This window comes from Filicampus tigris, chromosome 9 (assembly GCF_054856515.1).
Source record: "Filicampus tigris isolate MCC_2025a chromosome 9, RoL_Ftig_1.0, whole genome shotgun sequence".
NCBI lineage: Eukaryota > Metazoa > Chordata > Actinopteri > Syngnathiformes > Syngnathidae > Filicampus > Filicampus tigris.
The window spans coordinates 13,729,442-13,741,178 of NC_141225.1; the positions used below are offsets into that span (position 1 = coordinate 13,729,442).

The following is an 11,737-nucleotide window of genomic DNA, read 5'->3' on the forward strand; positions in this document are numbered from 1 at the left end:
CTCATGTTACTGTATTACTCTAATCCAGACTGTCTTGATTACTTGAGAGTGAAACAGGAGAGCACGCAGATGGCTGGAGTGCCAATGCTAAAGTATCATTCTGTCCATGTTCTACTGTGTGTTATTTATCCTTATTTCAACCGCAAATCACGTGATCTTCCCCTCACATATAGTACGATAGCACCCGCTTCTAGGGGGTCTTTTGCTTTGTGCCAATAAACCGTGACGTTATAACGGGCCTGTGTGGCAATTTTCTCTGATCCGTGAGTGTGAAACATCACCAGCTGTTGGATACATGATTGAAGCGGCCTGCCTCTTGCTGCACTCTCATGTTACCATGTTTACCCACAATGGAGGGAACACACAGTGGCTGTGTGCGCTACAGTCGACCATGATGAAAGAAAGGACAGCGCAGCAACTCACTACTAAGTCATCCCACCTACTGGCATTTTGCTCTGATTAAAATTCGGATCAATCAAAATTTAGCAGTCCCACGGACAGTAACTCAGAGATTATAAATAGCAACAAGAGGCAGAAATTGCATGAACTGTCAAACTGACATGTGTTGTCCCTGAATAATCGAAGCTTAGTTCTAATTGAAAGTCCTGAATTTTAAATAAGATGACTCATGCTTTCCTCTAAGCCCCTCCCGGGACTCTCACATGAAAGGTACACTGAATGGTACATGAAATGTTTGCTGGGGTACTGTGCTGTCACCTAGCGGCGATCACCTCTAAGTGCACCAAAAGGCCGCGCCAGGGAGCTTTAGAGATTCCAAAGATTTAGCGAATTAGAGCATTAATTCTCCGCCATGTCAGACTCAGCGACTTACTTAATTCAAAGTGGTGGACAGAGTGCGAGGCTTCACAAATACCATGATGATGAATCATAAATATTTTGAGAATTTGTCTCTACGCACGCAACCTAAAAAGGAGTTTGTTTGGACTGGAGACAGTGAAGTGGAAACTAAACTGCAGCGCTTAGATAAAGGTCAGCAACCATCCACTAGGGCAATTTGGTCACATGAAAAAAAAAAAAAAAAAAAAAGCCTCAACTTCATCCATTCTGTATACATCACGTCTTTATTTATATAGCGCCTTCACAATAGCTGCAGCTGTAACAAAGTGCTTTACACATGCCACAAAATGACATTATCCAAATACACTTACCATGCCCAGTGTCACGCGGAGCAGGAGCCTTTCGAAGCTGATCTGATTGGTTGCCAGTGAATCACAAACCAACACAGAGACATAACCATTCACACTTTGCAAAGACAATGAGAAGGAGCTAAACCCACACTGCCTGCACGTCAGGCGAAGGAACCTTGACACCATAACTGCCTAGAGGAGTATAATGTATGATGTACTTTTAATAAATCACAGGGAAGCATTATGTGCATTATGCGAGACTTGACATGCGTCACTATTTATGTAGTGGTTCTTTTGCCTGACTTGCTTGTCGACAAGATTTGAATCTGTATCCACGCAGTAACAAGAGTGTGAACGTGAAATGTGTCTGTTGCTATATGTAAATGAGCGACGACAAGTCCAGGGTGTAATCTTCCTTCCGTCTGAAGTCAGATGGGCTAGTCTCCAGCTCACACGCACCCTCAACAGGATAAGCAGTGTACAAAAGATGGAAGTCCTAATATCCATCAAGAGAGCGCATCTGGTGAAAGTGTGATTTTAACCCATAAAAACGCAGCATAACTTGATTTTTTTTCCAGCAACAACGGACTTTATTAAAAAAAACAAAAAAAAAAAAAAACAATGCACAACGTATAAGACAAATATTCGACACAGTAATTTATACACTTTTAAGTTGTGTCCACGGCGGGGGCCGAGGACGGAAGGGTACGCAGGTCGCGGACGGAGGAATAAAGGGGTCAAGTGCCCAGCTCTGCTCATTTGCTGTAATTTTCATTAGGGATGTTCGATACCACTTTTTTCCAGACCGAGGCCAGTATGAGTAGTCACAGGTACCGAATACCGCGCTACTTCTAATATTTTTGATATATAAAATTTCTTTTAACACAAATGGCAAAAAAAACTGTGAACATAGGCCTTTCTTTCTGACACAGATGATGATTCGCCAATGTGTCAATCTGCCGTATTACTGCCCAGGAGGACGTACTCGACATCAGATTGGTTGGTATCAGTACTCGGCCATCCCAAATTTTCATTTTGTGATGATCACCTGATACACTCATTAAAAAAATTGCGACCTCCAGCATGAGATGTTTAAACGTACAAAATACGTAAAACAATACAATACACTGCATGTGGAACCTCAAAACCAGATTCAGGATTGCAGTTGTCCGTTGGAAGGGCCTCGCTCGGTGTGCGGCGGCGGGCCTTACATACACTATATCCGAGACACTGAACTCCACTTACCTTAAGTGGACTGTTGATGCAATCTCATCCGTTCATCTTAATCATCTGTCTTGCGATCACACAACACTGAAAAGGGATGAAGACAACAGGAAAATTAGTTCAACACTTGCGCGGTTGGCTTACCTCAGCTAACAACGCCGGTCATATTTCCACGGTGGTCGTGAGGTCCAAAAGCTCGTCTGCAGCTTGATAAAGTGGGTGATGCACGTGGGACCTGTGTAGAGAGAAACGGCATTTCAACTTTGAAAAGGCAGCAACTAATCCATGGCAGGCCCTAATACTCAAAAAGTGTATCTTGGTTGCATGTGATCTAAATGAAGACCAAGAGATAACAGTTGCTCGATTGTTTCCTACGCTCTACTAGCCTGTGCTAAATATGTGACACAAATCAAGTTTGGATGATTTAATGTGTGTCATACAGTCAATGGATACTATTGGGCAAGAAATGTATGCCTTTCAAATGAAAGCTTTATATATGACATTGCTCAGTTTTAAATGGACACTGCCACGAGAGGTATTTAACAGATTTTAGTTTAGCTAGCCTGCATGATAATGACATGCGTGAATATTTAAGGCTCATAAGAAAATGAGAAACAGTTCAATGATGCCACCACAAAATACAACCAAACTATTAAGATATTACCAAATGGCTACTCATGAAAACTGAGCAACAGCAAGTGAATGTATGTAGTATGTTTCTATCTTAATTGCTTAAAACTAATCATGGCTCAGCTTCATAAAACAGGTTAGCTATGATTGGTTGTTATCCAAGCAACTGTGATGTCATTTTCAGTCGGCAGAAGTGACAAAATAGCCGCCTCCTGAGATGGCTAAACAGGGGTGGGTTTTGCCGCTTAACTCATAATCCACAAACGCAATATTAATCAGAATGCAGTCTTTCAACTATTGGGGCTGCTGGGAACGTATTCTTGAAAAAAAATGTGAGTTGATTTCCTCATTTTTCATTTCCTGTCATATTCATAAAACACACAATCGTCCTTTTGTGTGTGTGCGTGTCTCTGTAAAATGCTAGTCTTTCAAGTCACGTTAATCCGCTAAGGTTGAATCGGGGCAACTGTGCTGTTCTTCCATAAACATTACAAATGACAATCATGCAGGCAAAAGCTTTGTGTACGCATGCTTACCTGTGAAGCCGAAGTGGACGCGTCCAAATCACGGCACCAGGAATTCTCGAGTCCCTGTGAAATCAGTCCGGTCCCACGTGTTGAAGATGAGGACTAGCAATGTCTGAGATCCTGCTCTTGAGCCTTATTCAATGTCATGAGACTAAAAGAAAATTATGTAAACCATCACCTCAGTAATAAAGATAAAAAAGGTCTCATATGCATGGCTGCTTTTTGTTCCATTCCAGTAGATAAAGGCGACGCCGGCTGCTCTCTTGACGTAGACGGGATGCATGTGTGTCAAGCGTGGGCCTCACACGGGGTTCTCCGTGAAAGAACACGACAACGCGAACAAACGCGCTTCCGCGTCGACCTGGGGCAACTGCACCAGTGCGTACAGATGAGACCCGAGGCCTACAAAAGGCCATGCAGAAGGTCTGGAAACCACATTGAAAAGGGGTCAATCAATTGTAATCAACACACTGATTCGAGTGGTTCTTTCTCCTGGGAAGTCAACACTTCCTCTCCTGGTTGCTGGGAAGCTTCCCACTGTCAAAGCCCCGTGAGACTTTCGAGCTGGATAGACAAATCCGAGAACAGAAAAGGTCACAAAGGTAGTCTTTCCTTGAGGTTCCCACGAATGAGCAAATTTATTGAGACACAATCTGCGAAGTGCACTTTGTTCACTCCCCACGAGCACGGCCGCTCTCCGTGTGCGTGTCCAGATATCCTGAGTACACAGCACACACGCGTTCCATTTGAAAACAATAAAAGTTGACATGGTGAGAAATAACGAGAAGTCCCATTTAGAGGGAGGCGAGCTGAGCGCTTCCTCCAGCCTTCTGATCATGATTCATCAATAGTCTGTTCCAGCCAACAAGCAATATTGTTTCAATCACACACTCGCAAATGCGATGCTTTTTTTTTTTTTTTTCCCCCTAAACACTTTGTTGCTGATTACACTCCCAAAAAGATAAATGACAATCTTTGACATTATTGGGATTATGTCATGTGTCTCTAGGTAGTTCTAGCTCAGCAAATGGAAAGGTTTTCTGACATGGTGCAAAACTAAAAATAACGTTTTCACACTATTCACTCTTGATTTACAATGTGAAATGTTGAATCTTATGAGGACAACATTTGTCTATTAGGCAAGAATGAAAGCAAATTATTAGATCACAGTTCACAAATATGCTTTGTCACAATTTTCTAGCAAAAAAATAAAAATAAGTTGAAGCATTCCTGCAATTCTCTACTAGGGATTGGCTACTTGTTGCGCACACTATCACTGTAATGTGTCTTAGAAAGGAGCTAAGGCATCAAAAGTTAACACTCATTATGTATTGTCACATTTTTGTGGGGTCTGCAAATCAGGTTGACTTAAAAAAAATAATAATAATAATGATTAAGACTTTCTATTTAGGATGCACACCCAAAATCTATGTACTTAAGTCAAAAGGAGCAATTTAACATGTTTCTGTTTGAATGGCCTTCCGTGCAGAGGACAGCATAAAACAGAAATAGTTTCAATTCAAAGTGACTTGCAGTTAATAAAAATTTGAGTGAAACACAGTTTAGGTAACCTCATCTACAAAGCACACTACACAGCTCATGAAGCTCTAGCTGTATTTTTTTTTTTTTCTTCATGATGCTCCTCTAATAATGACCATCACCATGTAGTCATCATCTGATTTAGCAAAAGCTTTTGCAGACTCATCCATAAACTGCATAGAGAACTCACATGGAGGGAAAGCGTGAAGCACGCCACTGTGCTCCTTATCGCGGGCGCCCCCCACGGGGAGGCTGACGATGCCGGCCGCCTCCTTCTGCTTCAGGTAGGACACCAGATTCTTCAGTGGACGCTCCATCGAGTCTTTGCCGTCCGCAGCCGCGCCGTCCTCGGATTTGCTGGGCATGGCGAGGAGGACGGAGTAGCCGTTCGGTCCGGCGGCCTTGATGCGGCGGGAGACCTCATCCAGCTTGGGCCGGTCCATCCGCAGGCGCTGGCTGATTTTCAGCTGCGATGCTTGGCCGCCTTTGCGGCCGTCCGAGAGCAGTCTGGAGACCACCGCTGCGTCGCCGTCGAGCAGGTGCAGCACTGTGGGGAAGCTGCTGTTCTTCAGGAGGAGTGCGCCTTGCCATACTTGACTCAGCTTCTGGGCGGACGGACGCTCCAAGTCTTCCTTCCCCATCAGGCTCTTGGGTCTGTCGCCCAGTTTGCGTTTGCGCTCCTTCTCGGAGCATGAGGCAACTGCAGTCGGGCTGAGAGTTCTTCTTTTCCTGTCCTGACTGTTTGGGCGCCCTTTAGTCGGGGAGGCTCGACCAGGACGGGGCACGTGTTCGCCATCACTATCGCCGCCTCCATCTGCGGGGCTGCGCTCGGCGGGGCTGCTGACGCGCGGCACGCCGTTGTTGTCGGGCGAGCGGTCCGGACGCCACGCGTGCTCCAAGTGTCGTCTCCGGCGGTTCGCGTCTCCTCTTTGTAGCTCCCACTCGCGTTCCACTGGCCAGTGCTCACAGGAACGTCTCTCCAGGTGAGCCACGGGCGGGAAGTCGGACCCTCGCATCCGGTCGTGGACACCCAAGCCGGACCACTCGGCAGAAGAGGGGAGATCCCGCTCTCGGAAGCGAGGCGCCGGCAGCAGGGCCGAGCGCTCTCTCATCGAGTCTGCGAAGCGGTGATCGAACGGGACCAAGTCGAAGTGTTGGAGCGGCAGAGGGGGCTGAGTGAACTGTTGCTGCTGCTTGTAGTGGTGCTCGGTGTCGGCAAAGTCCACACGGATTCTCCTATCAGGACCGCCGAGGGGGAAGCCTCGCATGTGCGCGCAAGCGGCCTGAGCGGCATCCAGGCTCTCGTACTGAACGTAGGCCCACGCCTCGCCTTTCCTGTAGTCTATAGTCCTGATGGTGCCAAAGCGGTCAAACTCTTTGGCCAGGGCAGCGAGGGAAGTCCACGAGCCGAGGCCTCCTACCCACAGCCTGGTAGTGGGCGTTGGTTTGCCATATCCGATTTTTACCTGGTTGTGGCCCAGCACTTTGCCCGACATGGCCACTTTAGCTCGATGGGCCATGTCAAGATTTTCAAACTTGACAAATCCGAAAGTGCTGCTCTGGCCGCGCACTGCTCGTTTAATGTCCACTTCGGTTATAACGCCGAAGCGGTCGAACGCTCGCCGCAGGTCGCTCTCGGTCAAGCCGATGTCCAGGTTGCCGAGAAACAACGTCCTGTTTGCCCTTTGGCCGTCATCGGCCAAGTTGTCATTGTGGAATTCTGGAAGGAATGCGGCGTGATTCCTGCCGTCGTATAAGGAATAATAGGCATCTCTTTCCACATCTGTCAGATGAGGCAGGGGAGGAGGAGGGAGGGGGCCCAGCGCCATTTGCTGCAAACGGAAGTCTCTGTAGCCCAAACCAGTGGGGGAGAGCTGTCTCTGGGGGAGAACGTGTCTGTGCCCTGGTGGGAAACTGTCTTTAGAAAGCGGGGATCGGCTCCTGCGTCGGTTCATGTACACCACGTCGACTTTGAGGGGCCGGTCGAACAGTACTAGTCGGCCGCGAGCGTGCTTGGCCGCCCGGGCGTCGTCGGGCTTCCGGAAGTTGACGAACGCTACCCTCTCATCGTTTTCCCGACTCATTTTCACACTCACGTTTCCAAATTTCTTGAACTCGTGGAATAGGCCATCTTCTATGTCTTCATCGTTGAGCTGCGAGCCCAGTTCGCTAATTTTAAGAGTCTTGTACTCACTTTCGGGGGAGCGCGGGTCGCTGCGTGAAGCGACGACGACGCCACCGTGCGTTCCTGGTGGAGCCCCGTAGCCATAGCCATTACCGGTCCGAATGTCCGAATAATTGTCTCTTTTGTCACCGGGTAAGCTTCTCCTGGACGAGGCGCCGCAGGGGACGTAGCTGTTGCCGTTGTTGCTGGCGACGCTAAGCAGCTCTCCGCTCCTCCTGCTAGCGAGACTTCCTCTTCGCTCTTTGCCGTCGTCGGGCACCCGTGAGCGTTTCCTCGCCGGCGAGCGGTCTTTCTCCTTCATTTCCAAACGCCAGTATACACGAGAAACACAAAATGGCGACTTAGTACCAGAAATCCAACGAAACTTTTCCAACTCAAAACTAGGCCGAAGGAGACTCCTCACTCGAGATACATGAGCGCCATGTTGGAATACTTTACTACTGTACCGGAAGTCACGCCTTTCTGTCTGCGGAGCGCTCTCATTGGCTCGACAGAGGCATCACTCAAAACAAGAGGAAGTGCGTCAGCCTATCGCAAACAAGGGTGCGGCTCCGATATCGCCCCGAAAGGATATTTGAAAATAGCACAAAGATAACGATTGTGACACGAGGCATACGTTACTACTTTTCTTTGTGACGCTTCACGGCGTTCAAACATTTTGCAGCGAAGCAGCATGGCCAAATTTGCCCTACAAACTTTGTAAGGGGTGGAAAAAAATCCGAGAAGACCTTGGGTGGGCTAATATTCTTGCAAAAGCGTCACAAGATTATTAAAATGAGCAGATGGGCCAGGTACTTCGTAGTTGAGGTGAAAAGGAAAGAAAGTATGTTGAGATGTGAATATAAATGTAAATTGTTTCGTAATAAACAAATTATGTAGCACAAGAAAATTGTTAAATGTGCACAATGTGTGCGAGTGTTTGGTTGCATTATTTATAATAAATTAATTTATGTATTTTAATAATAAAGCAATTAATTCAAACATTTCAGTATGAATTTAATATTAAATGTCCAATTATTTGATTGAAAAAATGTGTATAAAATGTTTCAAATGTCTTTACATTAAAGTGGAAATCAATCAATTTTTTCAAGAATATGTTCCCAGCAGGCCCACTAGTTGAAACACGGGATTCTGATTAATTTTATGTTTGTGCAATATGAGTGAAGCAGCAAAATCCACTCGTTTCTAGCCATCTCTGGGGCCGGCAATTTTGTCACTTCGGTCGACTGAAATTGACATAACAACTAGGCTCACGTAACGACCAATCACGGCTCAGCTTCAGACAACAGGTCTGCCGTGATTGGCCGTTACCTAAAACCAGGTGGATTAACTCTTACGTATTCCACAAACGCAACATTTATCAGAATGCCTTGTTTCAACTAGTGGGCTTGCACAGAACATATTTTTGAAGAAAAAAAATGTTTGGGTTGATTTTCACTTTAAATACGTTAATAATAATATATAATTATGTGCATTAATTTTAAGGAGGGAAAAAAGCCTTTTTTGGGGGGGAGAATTTCTACGAAAAAAAAAAACCAGGCCCCAATTACATTTGCTCACACACAAATTATTTTTCTACTTTTTCCCCAACCAATTAATAGTATTTTTTTCTAAACTAAGAAACAAAAAAACTTACAATTATACTAGTATATAGTTTATTGGTTGTTGTGACTAAAATTACCACTAGAGAGCAGCAACTGTTTATAACTCAGACCCAAGTTTGAACTTCGCCTACTGCAGTGTCATTTGCGACCCCTACCCCCGCCCCCCCCCCCTTTTGGAAAGAAACTTCCCATTAATTAGACCATTACTCATGTTTCTAACAGAATGAACAGGCACTTGTATAAACCTATATGTTGTATGTACACAGTTCTGAAAGGCACTTACTTGTTTTAATCACCCCTTTTTGCGGCAACAATTTTGAGATGTAAAACGAAATAACCCATATCCAGTTGGAACGGTTATCCCAAAAAACACTAAATCAATTTCCATTGAAATGTATTTGCACTCACTACATGACGTTGAGTATCCAGATAAAGGTGTAAAACCAGGAATTTATTCTATTCTCACCAACTGAGTAACTGTGGCATCATTGGGACTGTTCCCACCATCAGAGTCATAATGACAACCTCAGTCTGTTCAACATAAGTGACACTACACAAATGTTTTTTTCACTTGTTACCAATTCAACCAGTCTGGCCTCTTCTGAATGAGTTTCATGAATTCAAATGGTTACTATAGCAAACAACAAATCTAATGGTACCAAAGATTTTTGGGCAGTACTACGTATATGTTTAAAATATCTTTAAAAAAAAAAAAAAATGGACATCACTTTTTACTTGCCTGTCATCCATTTTTTAAATAAACATTTTGTGAGCAGTTTTAATTTGCAATATAATTATGTAGTGTGATCACATTGCATAATTGCTGATGTGCTGGTTTTATTGTGATTATTAAAGGGCTAAAATGCTAAGGCATGTATGTAGGGCACTCCCGCACAAGGATTACAGCTTGCACCGCAGCAGGGTGAGAAATATGCATGCAGTTATTCATAAATTAATATTTTTCTACTTAAAAAAAACGGCCAGTTCACCTACATTTTATAAATGGTTTGTTAAATCAAATCCCAGGTTTTTCTGTAGGATCAATCTGACCCAGTTACTTGTTGCAAGAAGACCCCGCAGTATCATTTGGTACGGGATAGTCTCAAGGGATTATAGTGTCCAAAAAAATGGGGACAGCAGCTTTGGCCTCAACCCTGTGAGCTGGCCTGGGCTGGCCCCTCTTTGAGAGACCATCTGGTGACGTTCCTCTATGGAGGGTCACATGTTCTTGTAGGCGAGGCAATCTGCGCTACCGCCATTAAAATGTGACTGCGTGTAGTCTAATATGTTCACCATTCACTCGTTCAAATTGTGAAACTAAACGCGGTGGAATTGTAAAACTGTGAATAGGCAACATTTACCCTGCAAAAAGTCATATAAAATATCTTCGTTTTTTTTTGTAAACCAAGATACCTTTTCATACCAGGCTGTTTTTGCTTCAAGTATTTTTTTTCCCCTTTAAATTTGTGAACGTCATATGACCTAACTCAGAAAACTGGTGAGCCATGATTGGTTGTTACCTGAGCAACTCTGATGTGATTTTCAATCAACAGCGAGTGGCAAAATGGCTGCACCCGAGATGGATAAAAACGGGTGGATTTTGCTGCTTAATTCATAGTTCACAAATGCAATGGCAATCAGAATGCTGTGTTTAGTCTACCGGTGGGACATAGAACATATACTTGTAAAGAAAATTTTTGACTTGACTTTATACAGTATGTCATTTCACCGCGGGTCTGAAAAAGTCTAGTACTGAATGAATTAATGTCATTGATGACTTTGGGAGAGAGTAGCGTACACAACTAAGCATAATTGAGTAACTTGCATGGTTAAATTACCATCATACTCTGTAGAAATGGATGATCACGAAGGAGTCGTTCTATCTGTGTAGCTCTTTTTTAGAAAAATCTTCCTGCGGCGGGCTTTGGCAAAACACTGCAGTTGTGTGTGTCATAACAGCACCTGAGACACTTGGTGTGAACACCTGCACAGTGGCAACATACCCGATTAATGTACGATTAATGGTAAAACTGCATTTGGGGAAAAGAATGTACAGCGAACATTGACACAATACACATTCGCTGCAAACAAATAAGTAATCTGTGCACATTCATTGGTGTAATTATGTTTGTCCAAGTGTCAATACAGAGGATAATGGATCTAATATGTGATAACAGCACAGTCCATGCTTGAGGCTTATTTTTAGCAGCTGAGACTGACCCAGACAGTGCAAACGCAAGAGGAGAAACACAGCAAGGATGGAGGGAGGGAGGAATTTAGATGAGACTGGAGTGAAGGAAAAGTACTGGCCGGATGTGGCGGTGCAGATGCGGAATGCTTGAGCTCACGTGAGTGTAAGTGGGTGTGAGGGAAGGCACAGGGGGGAAAAAAACGAAAAAAAAAAAAAAATAATCACATGGCGGGCCAAGGTGAACGGCACAGCAGCGGAGGAGTGCTGACGTCACCCCGCCGAGAAAAGGCTGGAGAGATGAAATCGCAATTGTCCCTCCAGGAAACTGAATGACAGGAATATAAACATGACAGCGTCAGACAGACGTGTTTAAATAATGTCCTTGCTGTACTTTTGGGGTTCATGTTTGCCGATTAGGTCTGGATGGTGTCTAAAGATTCATGATGTTGTAGTTCCATCTATTCATCTATTAATTTTCTGTAGTTTAGCCTCTCTCTGGTAACAGGTGAGCTGGGACAAGAGACGGGGCACACCCTGAACTGGTGGCCAACCAATCGCATGGCACATATTGATAAAGTGGCCATAAAAAGTCTACACACCCCTTTTCAAGTGCCAGGTGTTTATGATACCAAAAATACAAATGACAAGACCAGGATAAATCTTTGCAAAACTTTTTCCACCATTAATGT

The 11,737-nt window shown here is 44.6% G+C and overlaps 1 pseudogene; it reads right to left on the reverse strand.

Annotated features, from left to right (window-relative positions):
- Positions 1-4,137: 4,137 nt before the first annotated feature.
- LOC147142087 (RNA-binding protein 15 pseudogene) lies at positions 4,138-7,863 on the reverse strand (annotated as a pseudogene).
- Positions 7,864-11,737: the final 3,874 nt, after the last annotated feature.